Genomic DNA, 15,773 nt, shown 5'->3' on the forward strand with positions numbered 1-15,773 from the left:
ATAACTTTTGCATACGAGCTCTATTATCGACGTTCTTTATATCCACGCGTTGGTATTTATGAGTACTACAACTTTCATTTAGATCCCGTCGGCTAAAAATCGACCGATCTAAAATTCAGATTTCGGGCTGTGCACTGCTATGCTAAATCTTAGAAAAATCATAACTTCCTCATACGAAGTCAGATTTGGGCGTTCTTTTTATCGATGTTCTTAGTTTAACATTTTCTACGACTTTCGTTTAGATCGCTAAGGCTAAATCTCGCTCTATCGTAAATTCACTATTTACGCTTCCCGGTATCGTGCCGGTTCCGTCGCGAAACTTCAACGGGTCATAACTTCTTCGTTATAACTCGGTTTTCGGCGTTCTTTATATGTACTAAAACCTTGTAACATACTCTACAACTTGGTTAATATTATTTATTCTAGATAATCTTTTTTTTCGAAAAGTCGTTTTCGACCCCTATTGCCTTTAATTTGACTAGCCCAGATTTGCGGGCGTTACAATTATCTCCCCCTTAGGATGATTACGTCCCAGAATCATCAACGAAACAGGGTTGTATAATGACTCCATACGTCATCTCTTCATCCTAGGTAATAATTATAACTTCTACATTCCTTCAATTCTATCTCTTAAATTCATTGACTGTAAGAGTACTCGATCGTGCACCTGCTCTCTACCTCAGGTTAGACTCCAAATTATGACCTTCAAGTCACAATCTCGATCCTTGCTGGATACGGACTTGAGATAAGTTCTTTTATTACTACTATAGATCGATGTGTCATATTCTAATGACCTATCATCGTATGTTGCAACACTTAGACTTAGGTCTCTTAGAGTTAAATTCTAAAACAGACTATGCCTTCCTTCATGTTCTAATGTGATATAATCACACTTTAACATTAGGCATTTCTAGCCACCAACTTCTTTAACAACGAGTGCGATACTTCTATTGATCGCTTTGATTTCAACCGTTTGGTTTAAGTCGGACGCTACATCAAACTTGGTTCTCTGAACCACACAACATACTCATCGTAGTCGGACTCGATTCGATATGACCACTAGGGTCGGAATATCAACAATCTTCTTAGTCATTACCGAAATGATGGTAACAACACACTTGAATAAAACGAAATCAATTACTAGCTTCTTGGTAACCTTGTGACTTTCCTTGATCCAAGTGTGAGTCCTGTGCTTCCGGTAGTATAGGCCTCTACTACCATTCACACCTACTCATACTCGTCTTAGGTATTGTCCCACAGTTTTCCAAGTCACCACACAAGAAAATCATATAACAGCTTAACACATCAGATATCAAAACGAAGGTTTTTATTATTCCTTGAAACTATTACATAGGTGTTCAAGTTCACCCTAGAATATGCCTCTAACAGGCTACATCATACGATTCTATGGCTACCTCATAACTCGATCTTTGGATGTCAAGTTGTCACTCCTGAATCCTCGCATTGTCATCTGCTTCGTCAAGGATCATTTGAAATGCTCTCGCCTTTGGCTTTGGCAGCACATTTGGCTTTGTAGCCCCCTCTCTCTTTGGGCAATCTTGCTTGAAGTGTCCTTCCTCATTACATTCGTAACACACCCTTTTATTGAATTTACACTCGTTGGCATAATGCCCATGCTTCCCACACTTGAAACAAGTTACTTCCTCACTGTATTTTCCAGAGTGTTTCTTTTTGCACTTCTCGCACCATCTTTCTTCACTCCCTCCTCCTCTAAACTTCCTGGTACTTGATTTGCTTCTCTCATCGGGCTTCGCAGACCCCTCAAACTTCCTCTTTTCGCTAACCTCGGTCTTGTTGGCGGCTCTTCCCTTGATCATCTCCTCAACCGACTTGGCAGCCCAGATAGCTGCCTCCAAAGTAGGTGCCTGACGCACTGGCACTGCATATTCCCATGGAAGTCCTTTTGCGTACTTGTCAATTTTTGTCAGCTCATCCGGAACAAGACGTAAGGCGAACTCCATCTTCTCTGTGAAGTTGTTGGTGTATTCATCAATAGACATGCTTCCTTTCTTTAAGGTAAGGAATTGGTTTTCTAGCTCGAGCAGATTTTGGGCTGAGCAGTACCTACGTTTGAAATGCACCAGAAATTCTACCCATGTTAGTTGCAGGGGCTCATTGGGGCTCAGCGTCTTTCCCAAGGTATTCCACCATCGTACAACACCTCCTCGAAATTGACGCACTGCAAACGTGGTCTGTTGTTTTCCCTTGCAACCGCACGTCATGAAAGCTAATTCCATCTCCGAGATCCAATCCATGACCCCGATCGGATCTTCCTTTCCAGTGAAAGTCGATGGCTTGCAAGTCAGAAAATCCTTGTACTTGCATCCATTCCTCTCGACTTCGTCATCTTGGTTGTTTTGTCGAACTATTGGTGGGTTGACTTGACCAACAGTCCCACTGTAGTTTCCTTCCTCAGTCTGCCCTTCGTTCAACTTGGGCTGTTCGATCTGAATAGTCGCTTCCTCTCGATTTTGCTGGAGTAAACGTCTGGTTTCCTCCATTTGACGATCCAACATTGCTTGGATCATCGCTCGCACTCCTGCCATCGTTATTGGCTCAGCAGCGGCTACCACAACCGGTATTTGCTCAATCGCTGGGGGTTGATCTCGGTTCCCATTTGCATTCACGTTTCCGCTACGGGTTCTTGCCATCTTGATCTATACGCCGAATAAGGTGAATCTAGACCTTTACTTAGGATTGACGTTTAAATCATTCTTATCACTCCGAAACGTTTATATGCTAGTTCTAATATCGTAGTTAAACGCTTAGAATCCTAAACACATAAGGTTTCCAGATCCGGTCGGCAACAAACCATAGATCCGAACAAATAACAGCATATCAGGCACAAGCATTTAGCACATAAAAGCATTTTAGGCACAATTCCTAAAATAAGCTAGTGCTCACACCTCACAATCATCGCTTAGCATTCTAAGTTTAAGTCTAGAAATAAATCCATATTCCTAGTTCGCTTAAACTAATGCTCTGATACCAACTGTGACATCCCCATTTTCACGGCCAGAAAAGACCGATGTTGTTTATGCTTTATAAAAATCAGAGTACTTCATTTTATAAAAATGTTGCGGAATTTGTTCCCAGAAAAACATGGTAAATACGTTATTAAAACATTTTCGAAGAAACGTATTTATTTCATTTTAAAACGTTTGGGATGTCATCGTTAATACAGAAACATAAGCATAAACAGAACTTACAATTATTTACACTAGTGATCTACATCTCTTTAAATCTCTCAGTGTAATGTCACTTCATATCAACGCCTGTGATATAAATAAACTGAGTGGGTCAGGTTGGGAAACCTGGTGAGTACATAGGGTTTTCAACCCACAATAATATAATTATTATGTTTAAACAATCAAACAATCAACCCAATTACCCATCCCCATTATCTTCTTTATTCTTAAGGATCTACCCTAAGAATCAGCTATTTCTCATTCATTCATTCCTAAGGATCATCCTAAGGAAACAACATGAAGTCCATTGTTGCCAATGACACATTGGTCAAGCGCAGCTGCTAATATTGTCACTTAGGCTCAGCTGCCAGAATTAGGACATTTTCTATGAGGCGCTTCTGCCGGTATTGACCTTTAAACACTACTGTCATGTTCATAAGGCTCCCTATTAGGCGCTGCTGCCGATACTATCCTTAGAGCGCAACTGCTAGGACGTTTACCGTAGATCTAAATCATCTACGGGTTGTGGCGCAGCTGCCAGTGCTCATCTATAGGGTACTAGGTCCACTGCTGCCAATGTATACCTATAGGGCACTAGGTCCGTACTACTAATGTTCCTCTATTTCAGCTTTTATCCATCATCATTCATCTACCCATGTTTTACCCAACATATTTTGTAGATATAAAATACTTTATACAGTTTACATCATTTAAAACATGTATAAAAATCTTTCACCAGCATAGACAACAAGTATTCAGACAATATGCACACATAACACGTAATTTATATTAAAATACTTCATATCTATGTGTAAGATGAAAGAGACCATGCACTCACCTGATTAGGTGGTGATTCCGAACTCAGACAGCACTTCGTTATCTCAAAACAATTTTCCTCGACAAAACCTAGTATCAATACCACTAGGGTTTAGTTTTTAACGTTAACCACGACTAATTAATAGTCTAGCTATTATTACTATTATATAAGCGTTAAATAACACTCAATATAACTCATAATAATAGCTCAAATAATTATTTTAAGGTCCTAATAATGTTACTATAATTAAATAAAATCTATATTAAATATAGTATAGGCGTAGCTCACTTACAACGAGTTTTTATTAAAAACCGGGCTTCGCTGGAGCAGCGTTTCCAAGCCGAAAGCTTTTCTTCTCGGAGCCGTCGGGCGCTCCGGGGCTTTCTTCTCGTGCTAGGGAGGTTCCGTAGACTTGGGAGGGGTTTAGGGAGGCTAGAGAGAAGTTAGAGAGAGAAAGAGAGGATTATGGTGTGAAGAAAATATGAGGAGTTCACCCTTGTATTTATAGGAGTTTTATAGTAAAGTAGTCTCTAAGCTTCGTCCGTAACTTTTGCATACGAGCTCCGTTTTTGTCTGTCTTTTTACCGTTGAGTTCCTATTAATGAGATCTTCAACTTTCATTTAGACCTCGTTGGCTAATTCTCATTCTATCTCGGATTTACAAAACTGTATCGAATTCGCCGCGCTCGAAAAGTAGGGACTAAGCTTCGTCCATAACTTTTGCATACGAGCTCTATTATCGACGTTCTTTATATCCACGCGTTGGTATTTATGAGTACTACAACTTTCATTTAGATCCCGTCGGCTAAAAATCGACCGATCTAAAATTCAGATTTCGGGCTGTGCACTGCTATGCTAAATCTTAGAAAAATCATAACTTCCTCATACGAAGTCAGATTTGGGCGTTCTTTTTATCGATGTTCTTAGTTTAACATTTTCTACGACTTTCGTTTAGATCGCTAAGGCTAAATCTCGCTCTATCGTAAATTCACTATTTACGCTTCCCGGTATCGTGTCGGTTCCGTCGTGAAACTTCAACGGGTCATAACTTCTTCGTTATAACTCGGTTTTCGGCGTTCTTTATATGTACTAAAACCTTGTAACATACTCTACAACTTGGTTAATATTATTTATTCTAGATAATCTTTTTTTTTGAAAAGTCGTTTTCGACCCCTATTGCCTTTAATTTGACTAGCCCAGATTTGCGGGCGTTACAGTTGCCACCATGGGTGCTATCATCGTAGCCAATGTAGCCATTGTAGCTGCATGACTTTAGGGAGGAGGAGGGTCAGTTTAGTACTGGGAGTTTAGCAACACGACACCTCCGGAGTTTGATGGCGTCAAGGACCTAATTGTGGTTATAATATGGATATATGATGTTGAGAGGTATTTCTACACGTGTTCTTGTCCGGAGAACCAGAATGTGAAGTTTACATTGAACATTCTTCGATTGGGGGCGAAGGATTGGTGGAAGTTTGTTACTCAAGGTTATTTTCTTGCGGATAAGGTCGTAGTGACATGGGAGCAGTTCTCGAAGATGTTCCGGACCAAGTATGTTTCATTGGTGGAGAGATGGAGAGATTGGATCAGGAGAATCAGGCCTCAAGCATACGATAGAGACAGTGATGAAGATCACCATGATGTTCACGGAGAGAGCTTTTTTTTGCCCCAAGTATGCTTCTTCGGTGTAGGTTTAGATGTACCGATACTTGAGTATGTTAAGACTGAGATTTGGAGTTTGTGTTAACACAACTGTATCAGACACTTGTTGATACTACTGATAGGTTTTATAGGTTATAATTCAAAGCATGAGGTGAAATAACTTAACCCTTAAGTTCACATGTAACCTATTTGGATCTAAGTTTTCTCTTCTGATAACAATAATCTATGAATATCAAGAACCCCAAGGAGACCTTACTATTATCGAAATTAACATGGGATTATGGTTTACATAACTTTTGGTTATTATAGTAAATAATCAAATCAATTTCTTTCTTCAAAAGCCTTAGAAAACAAACAACGAAATCTTGATGCATCTAATGGTTTGTATTTAAACCCTAGCAATAAGAACACCTGAGGAGAGAGAAGGAGAGAGGATGGAATTTTTGGCTCGAGTCTTTCTGAAAGGAGTGGATGAAAAATAGGATCCTAAGGGTCCTATTTATAGCTGATATAAGGAGCCTTAGAAACCCTAATTTGAATATAATACTATTATTTTAAATTAGGCAATTATCCAACTTCCTAATTTTCTTTAAGGGATAATTCAAGAACACTTAAGGCTCTCCAAAACCGTCAATCTATACTTTTAATTGATCTAATTGATTCGAAAATTATTTCTATTTAATTTCTGATTAATTATTAATTAAATATCAATATTTCTAATTAATATGTTAATCTCAAAATATATTAATAAATTATTTATTGTTATTTATTAATTATATATTAAATCAATAAATCAACATCTATCTTCAAAAGTCATTCTAGTCAATTACTAGTTTTGAGGGCAATCCAAAAAAGATTTTGTTTTTAATTTAAATATATACCAATTTAGTTATTGACTTATACACGTTAATCCAACAATTACCTTACTGTAATCTTAAAATACTCTATTTATCTAACAAAAAGCCTTATCAATTATAAAATTAGGACCTCAATCAAAAATTTACAAAAAAATAAAATAAAAACAATTATTTTTTGAAAAATAAACCCTCAACGAGAAAGTTCCAAAAGAAAAGGTTACAATAATAATAATAAAAATCTAAAAAAGAAAGTTAGAGAATTTTTTTTTTCAGATAAAGAATATATTGTATCAGGTAAAGGGAATAATATATTGTGTCCGATAAAGAGAATGCAACAAGATTATATTAAAATAATACCCTCTGTCGAACACAGAAAATACAACAATATTACAATAAGGTAATTTCGTATGTCACATAAAGAGAATATAATAATATTATAATAAGACAAGACACTCTATTAAATACAAAGAATAAAATAAGATTATGGTAAGATAATATTCTTTATCAGATGAGATAAAACTCTAATCTATAATACTATTTGTGAGACATAGAAAATACAATAAAATTACTATAAGATAATATTATATGTTCTTTTTGGTTAAAATTAAATCTTTGGTTTTATCGTGATTGCAAGATACAAAGAATTTTATGAAGATTAACCACTAAAATTCAAGATTCGTTGTTACAGTCTCACATGTGTAGCTATTGCTAACTAGGTTACATTATTTGGTTTGGAACCAAAGAAAGCTAACACCAACCCAAATTTCAATTCAGTTTTCGATTTCGTTTAGAACGAAGCTTGAGTATGAAAACGGTTATGGTTTGAGTTATGGTTTGGTGATGTCCGGACCAAACCGAACAAATTATTGAATTTAATTACTTAATTTACTTATTAAAAAATATTTTAATACTTTAAACTTAATTTGGATTTTAACGGATGACATCAGAATGTACATCAAGACTTCCTAGAATTTATCTCTTTTCTTTTAATGTTATGTTCAAGCAACTAAGCAAGACTACCAGGCAAAATTTATCTCTTTTCTTTTAATGTTATGTTCAAGCAACTAAGCAAGACTACCAGGCAAAATTTATCTCTTTTCTTTTAATGTTATGTTCAAGCAACTAAGCAAGACTATGAGGCATTGACTATTAACTGTTTCACCTTCTCCTATTTTCCTATCCTCCATTGTTGTTATGGCTGATGACTACGAAAGATGTCGCTATCATAGCCCCACCTACTAACACCAACCATCTATTTTTTTTTTGCATCATTATCTAGGGAAATCGATCTTAATTTTCAATTAAAATTATGAAATTATGTGTTTTTTGTTGTTATAATTTAAGTTATGTTATGAAAACAAACTTAATTTAGTCTTGTATTTTATGTTGTGTTTGAAACTTTATATTTGATGTTTAAAACTTTATATATTTATATTTGAAACTTTGGATTTTATGTCTGAAAAATTGTAACTCTTGAATTTATTTTCTAACCTTCAATTTTAGTTTCCTTGATTTTTAAAATGAACGAAACCGAAATGTACTCAATTTTTAGTTAGGGTTGGAACCAAAAAAGTTTCAAAACCAATGAATCCTAAGAACTCATAAATCGAACCATTTCGACCCATAATTTATGAAATCTTGTCATTTTGTGTAAATAGTTTTCATTTTTTTTCATCTTCTTTTGATAAAAGTAAAGTAATAATTTTATCAATAATTAACTCAAAATATAAATATATTCTAAAGATTTCTCTGAGTTCAACCAACAGAGCTTATGTTCCATTATCACTTATTTTAATACATAATAAACCAACTAATGGTACATGGAACGACTTTGGGTTATTGGTCAGGTTGATATGTATCATCGACACCGACGACTACATGGTTGGTTGGTACGGTAAAATCAAAGTCAATACAAATTCTTTGAACCAAGCATCACTCAAAACTGAAAGTATTTCCTATGTGTACATCGTGTTTGTGTACTTGTACCAAATAATGTGCGAGGATAGAGTTTCATTTATTGTGTTTTAGGTCGGAAGGAGATATGAGATGAGAGAAAAGAAACTAATATGGTGCTTATATTGCATAAGGTTCTGAGGATTCCACCACCATAACTTTACAGTTTATAGTGTCAATTATGATGGATTGCAAGAAAAAAAAAAGTGCAACTTTTTGTATTCATTTTTGAAATCTCCCCAAGTACAACCTTCGTAGCTTATTTCGATGGGTGATGATTCGTACATAATATTTTTAGTCATACATAACAATTTATGTTTTATAAATTTGTATAGTACAACCATCTAATGCAGAAATTGTTATGTGTGGTTAAAAAATATTATATACAAATCATTACCATATTTCAATCGAGAACACGAGGTAATTATATATATATATATATATATATATATATATATATATATATATATATATATCGTCACGTCCGGATTTCAGGGCTAAGCATATTTGTCAATGTAATAGTCTAGGTCAACTATTATAACTCTTTTTGAAGTAATAAAGATGAAATATTTGAGTATTATGTGAATTATGTGTGTTTATGTGTTTATTGTTTAATTATAAATGTATAATTAATAAAGAATAAAAATAAGCGTCAAAATTAAAGTGTGAGATAAGCCCGATATCTTTACATAAAGTTGTAGTGGTCGAAACAAAGATTCCGGGGATATAAGGAATGCCGAAATCCGAGTTATAACGAAGAAGTTATGACCCGTCGAAGTTTCACGACGGAACCGGCGCGACACCGGGAAGCGTAAATAGTGAACTTACGATAGAGCGACTTTTAGCCTTAGAAATCTAAATGAAAGTCGTAGAATATGTTAAACTGAGAGTGTCCATAAAAAGAACGCCCAAATCTGACTTCGTATGAAGAAGTTATGAGATTTTAAACAGACCAATCCTGTCCCGGCCTGTTAAAAATATAACTTTAAAAATAAAGTCAAAATTAGCCGACGGAGTCTAAACGAAAGTTGTAGAGTACGTCTCCACCTACGCGTGGATATAAAGAACGTCAAAAACGGAGTCCGTATGAACGAGTTACAAATTATAATAGCATATTTACGTATTAAAATAAAGTATAAATCATGTATACGTACACATATATATACATATATGTATATATCATTAGAAAGGTATCGATGATGCGGTCATTATAAGACTAATGTTGAGTTCTTTCGACATTAGTTTAGTACAAATATCATTAAATCCATTTAAAATAGTATTATAGAGGGGTGTTTAGTTGTTTATATAACTAAAAGGTCACTAAGTAATTATGGAGGGTAGTTTTTGAAAATTCAATTAGTATAAATAAGAGCCTTGGGCTCTCATATTTCTTACACTATTCTCTTGATTCAAGAGTCTTTCTCTCCTTATCCCCCGAGCATTTCGGTCCCTCGTGATTCGACTTCTCTTTCTGTAGTTTAGTATAGTAAGGTGAGCGCTGAAGCGCTGCACGAATCTTTCTTAGAAAGATTCAACGACGAAGTTCTGCCCCTGCAGAGTCCGACTCCTAGCTAAAACCCCCTTGTAAGTAAGTTATGCTTACCTTATTTTAATATAGCTTATATTTAAAATTAGTATTGTTATTATGAACTTATAATAAATATTTGAGCTATTATTATAACTTATATAAGTGTCGTTATAATATTTTTTTTACTACTCGCGGTACGGGGAATCTGGTTTAAAGGGCCGCATAGGGTTGTTGGATTTCAGAAGTGCTATATGCCAAAATGGTCCTGCCCTCCGGTGTTTTATGTCTTCCCCTGTCTGTACATAGTGGTTGGAAAATATTGTTTAACGCTTATATAATAATAATAATAATAATAATAATAATAATAATAATAATAATAATAATAATAGTTGGTCACGGTAAATATTAGACTAAAATTTAGCGATAATAATGCTAGGTTTCGTCGAAGGAAAATAGAATCGTTAGAAGCAAGCGCTGGCCGATTTTGGAATCATCACTTTAACAAGTGGGTGCATAGTTACTTTCAGCTTACACATAGATATGAAGTATTTTATATAAATTACGTGCTATGTGTGCATATTATCTGAATACTTGCTATCTATGCTGGATGAACATTGTTATACATGTTTTCAATGATTTAAATTGTATATGTATTTTATATCTACGAAAATGTTGGGGTAAAACATGGGTAGATGTAATAGGTGATGTGTGATAAAATGATGAGAGGCCTCAATGTTGATGTTGTTGATCCTGTCATCTAGCGGAGTATGGATGACGACCAATGACTCTTCTAGACAGTCCAGTGGAACACTAGCAGACTCACAACCTGTAGGTGTTTGTGAACGATGTGTTCACCGGTGTACTCCATCCCCCACATGGTTTCCTTTAGGACATTTATTGCTGAGGAATCCCCTTAGCAGTAGTGTCCGTCCCGATAATGATCCTTAGGCTAGGTCCCTTATGATATGTGTTTAGGGACGTAAAGTGAGGATAACGGGAACGGGTAATCGGGTTATTATTGATTGATGAAATTAATAAACTTATTTATTGTGGGTTGAAAACCCTATGTGCTCACCAGGCTCCCAAGCCTGACCCACTCAGTTTTATGTATTACAGGTAGTGTCGCTTGAACATAGATATGATGTTTGGACGAGGGATTACGGATATAGGCCTGTAGATATGAAATAATGTAGTAAGGCTTATATTGTACTGTTTATGCTTTTGATATGTACGAACATGACATCCCAAGTCTTTTAATGAAATACATTTCTATGGAAATGCTTTTGATAAATCTTTATCATATTTTGTTTTAAGACAAATTCCGCAACACTTTTATTTAAAATGTTACTCTGATTTTTAAACAAAGCATAAACAAAATCGGTCTTTTCTGGCCGTGATTTTGGGGATGTCACAGTTGGTATCAGAGCATTAGTTTAAGCGAACTAGGAATTTGTAGGGTTTCTAGACTTAAACTTAGAATGCTAAGCGATGATTGTGAGGTGGGAGCACTAGCTTATTTTAGGAATTGTGACTAAAATGCTTTTATGTGCTAAATGCTTTATGCATGATATACTGTTATTTGTTCGGATCTATGGTCTGTTGCCGACCGGATCTGGAAACCTTATTTGTTTAGGATTCTAAACGTACGACTACGATATTAGAACTAGCATGTAAACGTTTCGGAGTGATAAGGACGATTTAAACGTCTATCCTAAATAAAGATCTAAATTCACCTTATTCGGTGTATAGATCAAGATGGCAAGGACCCGTAGCGGAAACGTGAACACAGATGGAGATAGGAACCAACCCCCACTGGTTCAGCAAATACCTATTGTTGAAGAAGGTGCACCTAAGCCAGTCACGATGGCCGGAGTGCAAGCGATGATCCAGGCAATGTTGGATCGTCAAATGGAGGAAACCAGACGTTTGCTCCAGCAAAATCGAGAGGAAGAGACTATTCAGATCGAACAGCCCGAGTTGAACGAAGGGCAGACTGAGGAGGGAAACTACAGTGGGACTGTTGGTCAAGCCAACCCACCGATAGTTAGGCAAAACAACCAGGATGGAGGAAATGACGGACGTGGATGCAAATACAAGGATTTCATGGCATCCAAGCCACCGAGTCTATCTGGAAGCCCGACACCGGTGGAAGTCATGAACTGGATCTCTGAAATGGAGACGATGTTTGAGAGTTGCGAGTGTAGGAACAGGCAGAAGACCGCTCTCGCGGTTCCTCTGTTGAAATCTGGAGTGCTAAGCTGGTGGAAGCTACTAGCTTATTCAATGCCCAAAGGTGAAACAAGCAAGATGTCGTGGGAGGATTTTCTGGTACAGTTGAAGATGCAATACTACTCTGAGCAGGATCTTCTGGAAATCAACAACGAATTCCAGAATCTGAAGAAGGGAAGAATGAGCATTACTGAATACGCTGCAAGCTTTACTGAGAAAATGAAGCTTGTTCCTCACCTCGTTCCAAATGAACTCTCCAAGGTTAACAAATTTGCCCTCGGATTACCAGCAGACTACGGTCCAATGGTCAAGCAAACTACCACTCTGAAAGCCGCCATCTGGGCTGCTAAGAATGTGGAGACCCAGATACGAGAGAAGGGTCTGGAGAGAGTGGAGGCGGGAGAGAAAAGGAAATTTGACGAATCCTCGAGATTCGGTAAGAAAAGTAGATTCTCGAAGTCTGGTTCAAGAGGAGGAGGATCAGAAGCGAAGTGGTGTGACAAGTGCAAGAAGAAACACTCTGGAAAGTGTGACAGAGGGGTCACTTGTTTCAAATGCGGAAAGCCTGGGCACTACGCCAACGAATGCACGTTCACTAAGAAGGTCTGTTATGAGTGCAACGAGGAGGGGCACATTTCAAAGGATTGCCCGAAGAAGAAGGAGGCAGGAAGACCTAACATACCACCAAAGCCGAAGGCGAGAGCCTTCCAGATGAAGCTCGAGGCTGCGAAGGAGGCATCAGACATCGTTTCAGGTACCTTTCTTGTAAATGGTTTGCCTGCAAATATACTATTTGATTCGGGAGCCAACTACTCCTTTGTGTCGCATAAATTTGGTGGGAAATTAGCATTGACTGTAGAAAAACTTGATAATGCCCTGATTGTAGAAGTTGCCAGTGGCAAATTCGTACCTGTTAGTGATCGTATTAGGAACATCGTCATCGACCTAAACGGAAACGAATTCCATGAAGAGCTATTACCCATAGAGTTAAACGGTTTAGACATCGTTTTGGGTATGGATTGGCTTAGCGCCAACGATGCTGAGATTCAATGTCGAAAGAAGATAGTAAGGGTAAACCCACCCGGAAAGGAATCATTTATGGTGTACGGGGACAAACGCAGAGTGAATTTTGGAATCATCTCCCTGATGAAAGCCAAGAAATTTTTGTCCAAAGGATCTGCATCATACTTGGCATTCGTAATCGATGCTAAGAAGGAAAAGAAAGAGGTGCAGAATATACCAGTTGTGTGCGATTATCCGGAAGTCTTTCCCGAAGATCTTCCCGGATTACCACCTGATAGACAAGTAGAGTTTCATATAGACTTGTTACCAGGTACAACACCAATAGCAAAATCACCTTATCGATTAGCACCGACGGAGATGAAGGAGCTTATGACGCAACTTCAGGAGCTGTTGGACAACGGTTTCATTCGACCTAGTTCATCACCCTGGGGAGCTCTGGTGTTATTCGTAAAGAAGAAGGACGGAAGCATGAGAATGTGTATAGACTACCGAGAGCTGAACAAGGCAACAGTGAAGAACAAGTATCCATTGCCGAGGATTGACGACCTATTCGATCAGCTGCAAGGTTCGAGCTACTTCTTAAAGATTGATCTTAGGTCGGGATATCATCAGCTGAAAGTGAGAGAGCAGGATACTGAGAAGACTGCATTCAGGACGAGATATGGACACTACGAGTTCCTGGTTATGCCGTTTGGACTAACCAATGCTCCAGCAACATTCATGGTTTTGATGAATAGGGTTTCTAAACCATTCCTCGATAAATCTGTGATAGTGTTCATCGACGACATTCTGATCTACTCAAAAAGCCAAGAGGAGCATGGCAAGCATCTACGGGAAGTGTTGGAAGTGTTAAAGAAGGAGAAACTTTACGCTAAGTTCTCCAAGTGTGATTTTTGGATCCGAGAAGGCCAATTCTTGGGTCATGTGGTTAACCAATAAGGGATAATGGTTGACCCAGCAAAAATCAAAGTTGTAATGAAGTGGGAACGTCCAAAGAGTCCCACGGAGATCCGAAGCTTTCTAGGATTAGCAGGATATTATCGACGATTTATCCAAGGCTTTTCTTCGATAGCTGCTCCATTGACAGCTTTGACCCACAAAGGAGCCACATATACATGGAGTGAGAAACACGAAGAGGCGTTCGAGAAGCTAAAGAAGAAGTTATGCAAAGCACCGATACTTTCTCTACCCGATGGAGTTGAAGACTTCACAGTTTACAGTGACGCATCTGGAGTCGGTTTGGGTTGTGTTCTGATCCAAAGAGAAAAGGTGATAGCATACGCATCTCGACAATTGAAAGAGCATGAAAAGAACTACCCCACTCATGATCTGGAGTTGGCAGCGGTAGTATTTGCCTTAAAGATATGGAGGCATTACCTCTACGACACGAAGTGCAAGCTCTTCACTGATCATAAGAGTCTCCAGTCTCTCTTTAATCAGAAGGAGTTGAACATGAGGCAACGACGCTAGCTAGAACTACTCAAGGACTACGACTGTGAGATACTTTACCACCCAGGTAAAGCAAATATTGTTGCTGATGCTCTCAGTCGGAAAGTCAATCTTGAAAGGAAAAGGCCAAGAGCGTTAAGAATTGAAGTCGTCTCGACGATTGTGGAAAGTATCAGGAAAGCTCAAGAAGAAGCTTTAGAGAAGAATGACCGAAAGGAAGAACGTTTGGGAAGAACGTTAGTGTTCGGTACAAACAGTCGAGGACTAAAGGTATTCCAAGATCGAATTTGGGTACCTAAGACGGGAGGAATAAGAGATCTTTTAATGGAAGAAGCACATAAGATCATGTACTCAATTCATCCCGGTAGCACTAAAATGTATAGGGATCTAAAACCCTACTACTGGTGGCCGACGATGAAGCTCGATGCTGCGAAGTATGTGGCCGAGTGCGTAACATGTGCGAGAGTTAAGGCACAACATCAAAAACCATATGGGAGTTTAGAACCTTTACCTGTACCCATGGGTAAATGGGAAGACATCACCATGGATTTTGTGACTAAACTACCCAGGACGAAGAGCGGACACGACATGATTTGGGTAGTTGTGGATCGTTTCACCAAGAGTGCACACTTCATAGCAGCCAACGAGAAGTGGTCTATGGATAAGCTCGCAAATGCTTACGTGAAGGAAATTGTAAGACTTCACGGTGTTCCTCTTACGATTGTATCAGATCGTGATAGTCGTTTCACGTCGAGGTTTTGGAGGAGTCTACAAGAGGAGTTGGGTACAAAGTTGTGCTTAAGTACTGCTTACCATCCGCAAACCGATGGTCAGAGCGAAAGAACGATTCAAACACTGGAAGATATGCTGAGAGCATGTACCCTCGAATTCCAAGGGAATTGGGACGAGCACTTACCTCTGGTAGAATTTTCCTACAACAATAGTGTTCACTCAAGCATCAAGATGGCACCTTATCAAGCATTGTATGGACATAAGTGTTGTACGCCGTCTTGTTGGCTTGAAGCCGGAGAGAAGCAGTTTATGGG

This window comes from Lactuca serriola, chromosome 9 (genome assembly GCF_051521515.1).
Source record: "Lactuca serriola cultivar US96UC23 chromosome 9, Lser_US96UC23_V15, whole genome shotgun sequence".
Classification (NCBI taxonomy): Eukaryota; Viridiplantae; Streptophyta; class Magnoliopsida; order Asterales; family Asteraceae; genus Lactuca; species Lactuca serriola.